Genomic DNA, 10,814 nt, shown 5'->3' on the forward strand with positions numbered 1-10,814 from the left:
TTTTTTTCAAACTTTACATAAATTTCAACTCTGATTCAAGGATGCACTGATGAGCTTTGGAGGACTTCAGTAGAGTGTCAAGGTCACGAGGTGTAATGTTTACCCCTTGTTTGTGAATTCAATATCTTTGGAAAGATTTACTGCATGTTCTTTAAACTTTGGCAAAAACGTTCCCCTGGACTCAGGGATGAACTGACATGATTTTTAGGTTAAAGGTCAAGGTCATAAATTAATAAATGGGTTGTATGTGCTATTACTCTGTTTTTGTGTTAATCTGCAGCCTAATCCTAATGCTGCTGGTGTGATATTAAAGGTCACATATTTGACCACTTTAAGACAAGTTTGTTTTGATCTTAAAGGTCCCCAGAAGATGCCTATGAAGTTTGTTGCTGAAAAAAACACTCCAGTACTGGATTTTTGCATGTCTAAAAACCCCTCTGAGCCCTGCTCAGAACGAGCAGTTTCTGCGTCTTTAAGTAATGAGCTGTCTGGCTCCGCCCCTAACCACAGCCTTTCAGGAAATGGGTGTGGCTTCATGGGTGTGGCTTAATGGATGTGGCAGAACTTTCTTCCCAGGGGGAGGGCCAACCAAACCTGGGGGCGGGGCTAACTCCCCACAAAACATCATGAGGGGAAATCTGAGAAAGGCTTGTTTTAGCACACATTTTTCTGGGGGGGGGGGTATTTTTCTGATTCTTGGGGGGACAGGCCAGGGGCAAATGTAGCTGAAAAAGCCTGAAAAAGTATATTTTGCATAATGTGTTACTTCTACCGCTAGTAGCACTATTTCTACAGTAGGATTCAAATGTATCATTTAAAAGTGCATTTGAGACTTTTTTAATGTGTTATTTGTGTTTTCTATTTTGAATTATTGACATTGTACTACAAGTATAGACTCTAAAATGAATTTTTTGGTTGGTTGGGATAAAAATGTGAATACTGAACTAAACTGAACTTCACTATGTTGTACAGCAGAAGAATTTTGAATTCATTTCCTAAGCTTTATTCTGGGGACAGAAATGCTCATAATTAAAAGTAGTTTTATCTTGTCCTTGTTAATAGGTCAGATTTTTTTGGGTCGTGTCAAGATGTCATAGAGATTTTGAGGGAGATCTTAGCCATGATTCCACAGAGAGAGATCCTTCCAGTACTGCATAGCAAACTGAGCGCAGGAGATAATGAGCCGGTGACCTCTCACATACTCCACTCCATCGTCAAGCGTGGTAGGACTGAACTATATGGACCACAACTCCTTTCATACCAGTCTAACTGTGGGTGAACAGATAAGATTTTGCATTGATACCTCTGCCTAAAAAAAGCATGAAACTGGCAATTGGAAACACATCTGAGGTCAAAGATAGATCGCATCTTCTGTGTTTTGTAAATAACAGTAGGACATATAGCGATTCAATCTAAATTTTGATTTGGTATAACTTTTGTAGTTGACCTGTGTCTGCAACACATGTAAAAACTACTCCTTGCATTTAAAATAGCCCTTTATACCATGCACTTCATTCAGCACAGTTTACTTTGAGCTTGTTATTGCATTTTTGCACACTTCTCTTCACATCTCTCTGTGTTGCCTACATAGGGAGATGTAAAATAGCAGTTTTGCTAACTCCAGCATGTTCAGATTTGTCTTTTGGGCTTATATTTATGAACGTGCTGTCTCCCTTTTAATGAGTTAATCAAATTTATTAAAGCCCTTGTACAGTTTAATAGAACTAGACCACATTTCTGCATGAAATAAGCTTTCTCATGCTTCAGCATGAGTTTGTGGTCATAATGGGAAGGAGAGGGTTGAGTTGCACTGTTGGGCTGAATCCCAATTCTCCCCTTAACCCTCCAATTTAACCCTCAGTCTCAAAATGCATGTTCCAGTGAAGTGCGAGGGCTGTCCCAATTATCCCGAGAGTTGAGTTGAGGGCGAGTTTGAGGGCTTTATCTTCCTCAGTTTTGAGACGTTCCTGGAGCTCCCTTGGTATTGAGGGTTATCACTCAAAGAAAGATGGCGATGAATGCGGGGAAGAAATTGCGCTACAAATGTAAATTTCTATGTTAATAGAGATCTAAAAATTATGAAAACCACTCCAATATCTTAGTTAAATGTTATTTTATGGATTAGTTACCTTTTTGTAGCGTAAAATTTACTTTTATGTTTACAATCGTAAGCCGGTAACCGTGCCGTCATGGACAAGCCTACGAGTTACAACTGGTGTGTTGTGTTACATGGTGACTTTCAGCTGAATATGTCCGTGGTTGTGGTGTTTATAAATGTTATTTGGTTGCCCATTGCTATAATTCCTATAGTCTTAGTAATAGGTCTGTTTCCTTTAGTTGTCAGTGCAAGCTGTTTCTAGATCTGGAGGGATCATTAAACTAGCTGCACCGCTAACCTATGTTAGCAGATGGAATTTATGCGTTCCCTCATCAAACTCATCAAATACACAATCCAACAACTTTAAAACGCTCTTGTGGACAAGTTGTGACCTGCACATTCACCACGCTATGAAATAATCATGGAACATTATGAGACAGAGATGTTTTAATGTTAAATGCAAAGCTGGAACTATACTCCAGGCACGGCTGCTGCACTGTGTCACTCCGCCCAGTGGTTCATTCAAGAAATAGTTCCAAGTATTTGCTTCATGTGACGTAATGTTAGATAATTATACGTTTTTATTTCATAGCGTGGTGAATGTGCAGGTCACAACTTGTCCACGAGAGCGTTTTGGAGTTGTTGGATTGTGTATTTGATGAGTTTGATGAGGGAAAGCATAAATTCTGTCTGCTAACATAGCGTTAGCAGTGCAGCTGGTTTTAACGGTCCCCCCAGATCTAAAAATAGCTTGCACCGACAACCAAAGGAAACAAACCTATTACTAAGACTATAGGAATTATGGCAATGGGCGAATTTGCCAAAATGTTGAAGTATCCCTTTAAGGTTAGCTCTGCAGCTGCACATGCCTACCTCATTTTGTCTGGTCGCTCTGATTGGCCCTGCCATGAATGTGACGGAGATTTTGTCCAATTATCTTCAGAGAAATTTTTAAATAGTGCTGGCCTTCCCTAAAGGCTTTGTATGGGAGGTTTCTAGATGAATGTGAAATATATCAATGCAGCTAGAGACAGTCTACCTGGCGTGTCAGTTCAATTTTTCCTACAATAGTCTGCAAAAATTCCTACTGTCTTTATTTTTCTCTTATTGAAATTTAAAATGGCATATAAATGATTATTTTTATGAGTCAAAATAATCACAATTAGATAATTTGTCAAAATGGTTCCACCCTAGTGTGTGATATATATTATGGGTGCTCATGCTTTCACTGCAGTATGATTATCTTATCTTTAAAACCATGTCTCTGTCTGACATTTAGCTTTGACTCAGGGAATACTCCATAATCTTGCTGCATTATTGTCTAACTAATGTAGAAAAGAATCTGTTGATCATTCCCTCAGAAGTTGAAATTACACATAGCCTTTTCCAACTTCCCAGACATTTCAGCACCTGGCGAGGTAAGTGTCGACTCACTGGTATTGATCGTCGTTCCTATTTGCCACCTCAGATTTATTTGGATCATTTTGGCGCTATGGGACAGTAAAAGTCTTATTCATTACACCTTTAAAACCTCCTGGATTTAATTTGATTGTGCAGATAATTGGTTTTTCTGCAGGTACCACCTCAGGCCGGGGGCTAGGATACACAGCAATCAGCCGCTGAAGCCCATCCAGTCCAGGCGTTTCATTTTGGGTATCCGCTTGACTCAAAAACTCTAATTAGGACAAGAACAGGCTGTTATTGTAGGCCTGAAACCTGATGCAATATTCCTCTAAGGGACCCCGATCATTCCCTGGGGTTTTGTTTAATCTCTAGATGTAATATTCCTGTAGGAGTTTTGCTCTCGCAGTCTCAAACATATTACACAATCGCTGTTTTCATAAGAGGAAATCTGAAACGAAATGTAAAATCCAACGCAGAGGCTTATGAAATAATGAGTCCTGCTGACGGTGCAAATATCACTCACACATTTCTTTGAAGAGCCAGTCTTCACACTCATCTCTCTCTGTCTCTGAGTGCAGCTGATTCTCCCCTCCAACATTAGAGCAGCTCTTTTCTCATCAGAACAACATGTAGGCAACCTTCCACCCACTGCACACGCCATAACACGCCATAACACACACACACAAACCTCCCTGCACTTCATTGAGCATCCACCTCAGTCAGCACCAGGGGGAGTTGTGAGGTCAGTAGTAATAAGAGGTGATGGAGTGAGCAGGGAAGGAGGCCTATTACACACAAGTTTAGCTGCACTTTGAACTGAAGCCAGAGCCGCAACACGGCGGCATCTGTTCACTAAATCTCACTGCATCTTAAATATGAACAAATCCTGCTGGTGATGCATTTTTAAAAACCAAACTTAACATTCAAAGTCAAGCAGAGTGTCACATAAAGGCTCATCATAACATGTATTCATTTAGATTACAGCTGTTTTTCATGAATGCCATTGTAACCATTATAAATTTTTATTGTTCCTTTGTGTTCCCCTTGTGTCAAAACAAGAGACAGAAAGTTGCTGATGGAGTTAGAAAAGAGAGAAAGAGACATTTGGCTTAAAGTATGAGACTTAATGATGCAACAATAACCTTGTCAGTTTGATGGAAAGTCAGGTCTTGCGTCATTGGGAGGTTTCACTCGCTTAGGTACGGGTTCCTGAAGCCAAGGTTCACAGTGCTGCATAAAAATCAACAAACTAAACTATGTAGACAATTCAGGTTTATCCATCACCTTGAAATGATGAGAATTTGACCTGTCCTCATGATAGGTCAGTGATAAATAGACCTAGACCTGTTTAGTGTTATTTAGTCACCTAATGACTCTAAAGGCCCATTTATACTCCCTTTACGCACGAAAATGTATACGCCCTTTTCAAACGATGTTACCGTCACTGCTCACATACTTCCATGCGTCCTTTATGTTGGCATGGATGTTAACCAATACATCCACCAGGGGGAGCAGCCCAGAGTCAAAAGTTTATGACAACAACAAACTCAAAAACAAACATGGCGACTGTGGAGGAGGTATTCATAATGTACCTCTTGCATAGAAGACAAAAATGGAGGCAGTGTTTCTAACCAACTCGCACACCTTTTCCTCAAAAAGTTCTGCCATTGTTATTTCTTCTTCGTGTCTCACTAGAGCTACATCTGGGTAGTGACAGCAACACTGCCCCCATGGTTTCCAGTGGTACTGCTCCGTTTGGCCCGTATCCGGAAGGTTTATGGAAACGTGCAGAAATACAGACGAAATGAACACAGAGCACAGACAGAAGGCTCCGTCCATATCTGGATTCATATTTAACATTGAGCATAAATGGGCCTTAAGTCAGTGTTATTCAACCCTGCTCAACCAGTGAGCCAAATTGTTGAAAAATACTTTTGCACGAGCCACAAATGGGTTAAAGTGACAAAAAAACGTTACGGGTGGCAAAAATGGTCAAATGCAGCAAAAATGGGTGAAAAGGGATGAAAATGGGGAGAAAAAAGTGGGAAAATGGTCAGAAAGTAGCAAAAATGTGTGAGAAGTGACAAAATAATGAGTTACAGGTGGCAAAAAATTGTTCAAAAGTGGCCAAAAAAATGGATGAAACGTGACTAAAATGGGCAAAAAGCAGTCAAGATTGGCAAAAATTGGGCAAAAAATAGATGGTATAGAGGGAAAAGGTAGCTTAATGGGCAAAATGTGGCAAAGAAATGTTGAAAAGGGGCAAAAATGTGGGAAAAAGAAAAGGCAAAAACATGGCAAAAAAATGAGTGAAAAGTGGCTAAAATGGGCAAAAAGCAGTCAAGATTGACAAAAATGGGCAAAAAATAGGAAATAAGTGGTATTCAATGGCAAAAGGTAGCTTATTTGGATAAAAAGTGGCAAAAAATGGTTAAAAAAAGGCAAAAAAAGATAAAAGTGGCAAAAATGTGGTAAAGGTGTCAAAAGAAGTCGCAAAAATGGGCAAAAAATAGGAAAAAAGGGGGTATTTAACGGAAAAACGTAGCTTAAAAAAGGTGACCCTGTTAGGCCCTCAGGTTAGACCAGAATCCAGCATCCGGTCCCTGCTGTGATTGAGTTTGACACCCCCGCCCTACCATCTAAATCCAGTCAAACATTGAGTCCATCAACAGGATTATATGCATAAAAATACATCGACTGGTTTTATATCATTTTAAATGTATCGTTGTTCTCAACAGTCCTCTGTATTTGCTGTTTTAATGTATTTTTACAGGCAATTATAAGCTATGACTGAAAGAATGAGATCGCAAATACAAGCAGGCGAAATGAGGGTGGCTGGGCTCAGCCTTAGAGAGAGGGTCAGGAGTTCAGACATCCAGGGGGAAACTGGGAGTAGAGCCTCTGCTCCTTCACATTGAAAGGAGCCAGTTGAGGTGGTTCAGGCATCTGATCAGGATGCCTCCTGGATGCCTCACTTTGGAGGTGTTCTGAGCACGTTCAGATGGGAGGAGACCTCAGGGAGGAGATGGATGGATGGATGGATGGATGCATGAATGCATGGATGGATTTGAGCAATCTTATGTAGAAAAAGTTCTGCTAATCCCCATCCTTTTGGAAACAAATGTTGAACTCTGGGACTTTTCCTCCCAAAAACAGCAGATAAATCCTCATTTTTGGCTGAGTCAGGTAAGATAATGGCCTGAAGCATACAGCTAAAGCTACACAGAAATGGTTTCAACAACAAGGGGAATGTTCTGGAGTGGCCGAGTCAGAGCACAGATCCCAGTTTAACAGAGAATTTGTGGTTGGACTTGTAAAGAGCTGTACGTGCTTGATCCACGTGCAACCTGACAGAGCTGGAGCAGTTCAGCCAAGAAGAATCCACACAGACTCAGAGCTGTGATTGCAGCCAAAGGTGACTCTACTAAATACTGACTTAAGGGGGTAAATATTTATGCAGTCACTGATTTTACATCATCTGTGTTTATTTAATTGACACTGATTTCTAAAAATCTGTTTTCACTTTGACATTAAAGAGGTTTTCTTAGTCGAAAAGCCAAATAAAAATTAACAATGATTGATTTATAAAATACTTTTTATAGACATTATACATGAACAGACAAAGAAACGTGTGAGATATTCTAACAAGAGAAATGTAACTTTACATATAGTGTGGGATGGATGTAAAAATGGAAAGAGAACAGAGAAAGAGGAGAACAGAGGACAGTGAACAGTCATCATACAGATAAAACACACCTAACCACCTACGTCTACACTCAGCGTGCACACACAAACCGCCAGCACAGCCACCAAACAGAAGTGTCGTCCTTGGCGGAGCTGTGGAGGCGTTGGTTTGTCTTACAGCTCTCAGTTGAAAGCTTGCAGACAGGTGTGGCTGAAAGAAAAGGAAAACAATGAGGCAGAGGGATTCACTTCTCCTTCAATGTCTTCTCCAGCTTTAAATAGAGTAAAAGAAGGGTTGACTTTATCAGTTGTTTCTTCTGTCCATGTCTAAAACATCCTAAAGAATTACTGACTAATTATCTTTTTTGAATTTGTTATGTATTTCTAACCACAACCATCCTCTATTGTCAGACTTTCTGCTAAAGTACTCTTGAAGTTTGGCCTTGGTGAGTGCTCTGCTGTTATCCGAGACAACAGCGGTAAAGAAGGCGAGGCTCTGCAGAGAAGGGAACAAGATGTGACTGAGTGGGTTTGTGGTTTCGTCAGTCTTGTTCTGGCGGCCATTGTTTATATCGTGTTTATAAAAACTGAGAGGACCTTGATCCAGAGCTCAAAACCAATGACCCACGACTCAAAACTGAGATGTCAGCAAGATGTACGGCTGGGAGCTGGCTTCATTTAAAGCTTGTTTGAGCTGTTACACCCAAATGAGCTTATTTTATCTTAGAGTTTAGAGTTATGAAGCAGAAAATCATCCTGAGCAGTGAAAGCCTCACCTCGTCCATCATTTCCAAATTGATTCCCAGAAGCTCTCTCCACTTAAGGAGGTGGGAAAAGGAGGTGAGATGCTCAAACAGACATCTGACAAATGGCACTTCAGCGCTACTTTTGTCTGAGGTTGTACGGAAGATTTCATTTTATACACGTTAGAGGAGGATTATTGGTGTTTTAAAGATGTGAGGCATGTTTTACAAGGAAAATCAAATGGAAATGATGTACACATGGAGTGCCTGATGCCTCCAGCTTCTATAAATGGCTGCAGGAACAGAAGTTTGCAACATGCACAACTGTGAGAAAACCTTTGCATGTTCTGAAAACACAACATCCAAAAAGCTACATGTTCAAAGCACAAACCTTTTCCTCAGTCATTCAAACTTGACGTCAATGGGCCTCATTCACCAACTATTCTTGAGAGGAAATGTGTTCTTAAGATCATCTGAGGCTTAAAGGTCACATATAATGCAAAATACTCTTTTTCAGGCTTCAGAATTCCCCCAAGAATCAGAAAAATACATTCCCTCACCCCTCTCTTTTTCCAAATGTGTGCTGAAACAAGCCGTTATCAGATTTTCCCCTCATGATGTCACGTGGGGAGTTAGCCCCGCCTCCAGGTTCACTTGGCCCTCCCTGCTTGGAAGAAAGTTCCACCCTCCTCTCCTGAGCCTCCTCTCGGATTAGGAGAGCCACATCCATTTCCTGAGAGGGGCGGAGTCAGGGGCGGAGTCATTAACATTTAAAGCCACAGAAACAGCTCGCTCTGAGCAGGGCAGAAACAGAGGAGGTTTTAGACATGTAAAAATCCAATACTGGAGTGTTTTTTCAGCAACAAACTTCACAGACATGATTGTGAACCTCTGAGACCGATATTAACTTGTCTTAAAAGGGTAAAATATGTCCTCTTTAAAACCATATTTTTAAGAAGATTTTGACAAGTTTTCATTCTGTAACAATTTCTACCTAAGAACAAAATCTAAGAGCCATCTCAAGCATGATAATAAACATTTGGGTGCTAAATCCAGAAGATAAAATGTTAAATTTTACACTTATCAGCATTCAAATATGCCTGATTAAGAATGACACAATGATAGAATCTTTAATTCTATTTTACTGTACATATTTTTTTAATGTAACAGTTATACATGATCTAAAAATATGCAAAATTGCATGACCCAATTGTTGTTAAGTATGAAGTGCTCAGTGACTTCAAGTGTGGTACTGTGATGGATGGCACCTTTGCAATAAGGGTGGATGAAATTTGATCCCTGCTGCCAGCTGTAGGTGATATTATTAGAAAGTGGAAGAGTTCAGGAACAGCAGAAGCTCAGCCATGGTGTGTAAAAGTCTCCAGTGTCTGTAGATCAGGGGTCATCAAGAACATTCGCACAAGGGCCAGAATTAGTCCCGTCAGAAACTCTGGGGGCTGGAATTTCAAATACACAAAAATTGAATCAATATTTTGGGTTTGATTTAAATATTATTGTAGTGGTATTTCTATTTTCTTTAGAACCAATTTTTGCCACTTTCAACACATTTTTGCTACTTTTTGCCTCTATAACACATTTTTTTTTACCATTCTGTAACCCATTTAAACTCACTTTTCCTGCATGTTTTATCCCCATTTTGCCACTTTTTTCTATTTTTTGCCACTTTTAGACTCTTTTCATCACTTTTTTTGCACTATTTTTGTCATTTGTAACCATTTTTTCAGTGCAAGCACTAAAACTGTGCAGTGGGAGCTTCATGAATGGGTTTCCATGGCAGAGCAGCTGCATGCAAGCCTCACATCACCAAGTCCAACACCAAGCAGCAGACTGAGTGGTGTAAAGCACACTGACACTGGACTGTGGAGCAGTGGAAATGTGTTTTGAGAAGTGACCAATCATGCTTCTCTGTTTGGTAGTCAGATGGATGAGTCTGGGTTTGGAGGATGCCGAAGAACGTTACCTACCTGACTGTGAAGTTTGGTGGAGGAGTGATTGTGGTATGGGGCTTCTTTTCAGAGGATGGGCGAGACCCTTATCTCCAGTGAAGGCCAATCTTAATGCCTTAGCATACCGAGACATTCTGGACAATGCTATGCTTCCAACTTTGTGGCAAACAGTTTGGAGAAGGCCCTTTTCTATTCCAACATGACTGTGCTTCAGTGCACAAAGACTATGAAGACATGGTTTGATGTGTTCAGTGTGGAAGAACTTGACTGGCCCTCACAGAGCCCTGACCTCAGTCCCATCCAGCACCTTTGGGATGAACTTGAACAGAGATTGAGAGCCAGGCCTTCTTGTCCGACATCAGTGCGTGACCTCATAAATGCTCTGCAGAATGATTGGGCACAAATTCCCTCAAAAACACTCAAAAATCTTTTGGAAAGCCTTCCAAGAAGAGTGGAGGCTGTTTTAGCTGCAGAGGGGGGTCCAACCATATTAAAGTGCATGTATTTGTATCACAGTCCCTGTTGGTTTGATGGTCAAAACATAATTTTGACCTTTATTTAAATTCTTTCTGCCCTTACAGGCTCCATACTGACTTTTTGAAAATATTTACGTAATTAGCACATCAGCCCAGTGCTTACGTGGCCGTAATGGATCTGTTTCCATCGTTAATAAATCAAGTTTGAGTGCAGATGTGCTGATTTTAGGAAAAGAATACCAGCTGTTATTCAGAGCCCTCATAAAATGACTAATGATGTGTTCTGCTTTGAATGCAGCATTAATCAACTATGACTGGTGTTAATTAAGGACGAAATGCACGCTAACAATGATGCATTTCCGCTGAGGTTTCCTAAAGGAAATGGTGCCTTAGAGGACAAAGGTGACACTCTGTAAAAGTCGCTGCATCCTTGTTAGGCAGG

Source organism: Cheilinus undulatus, linkage group 1 (genome assembly GCF_018320785.1).
Source record: "Cheilinus undulatus linkage group 1, ASM1832078v1, whole genome shotgun sequence".
NCBI classification, from domain to species: domain Eukaryota; kingdom Metazoa; phylum Chordata; class Actinopteri; order Labriformes; family Labridae; genus Cheilinus; species Cheilinus undulatus.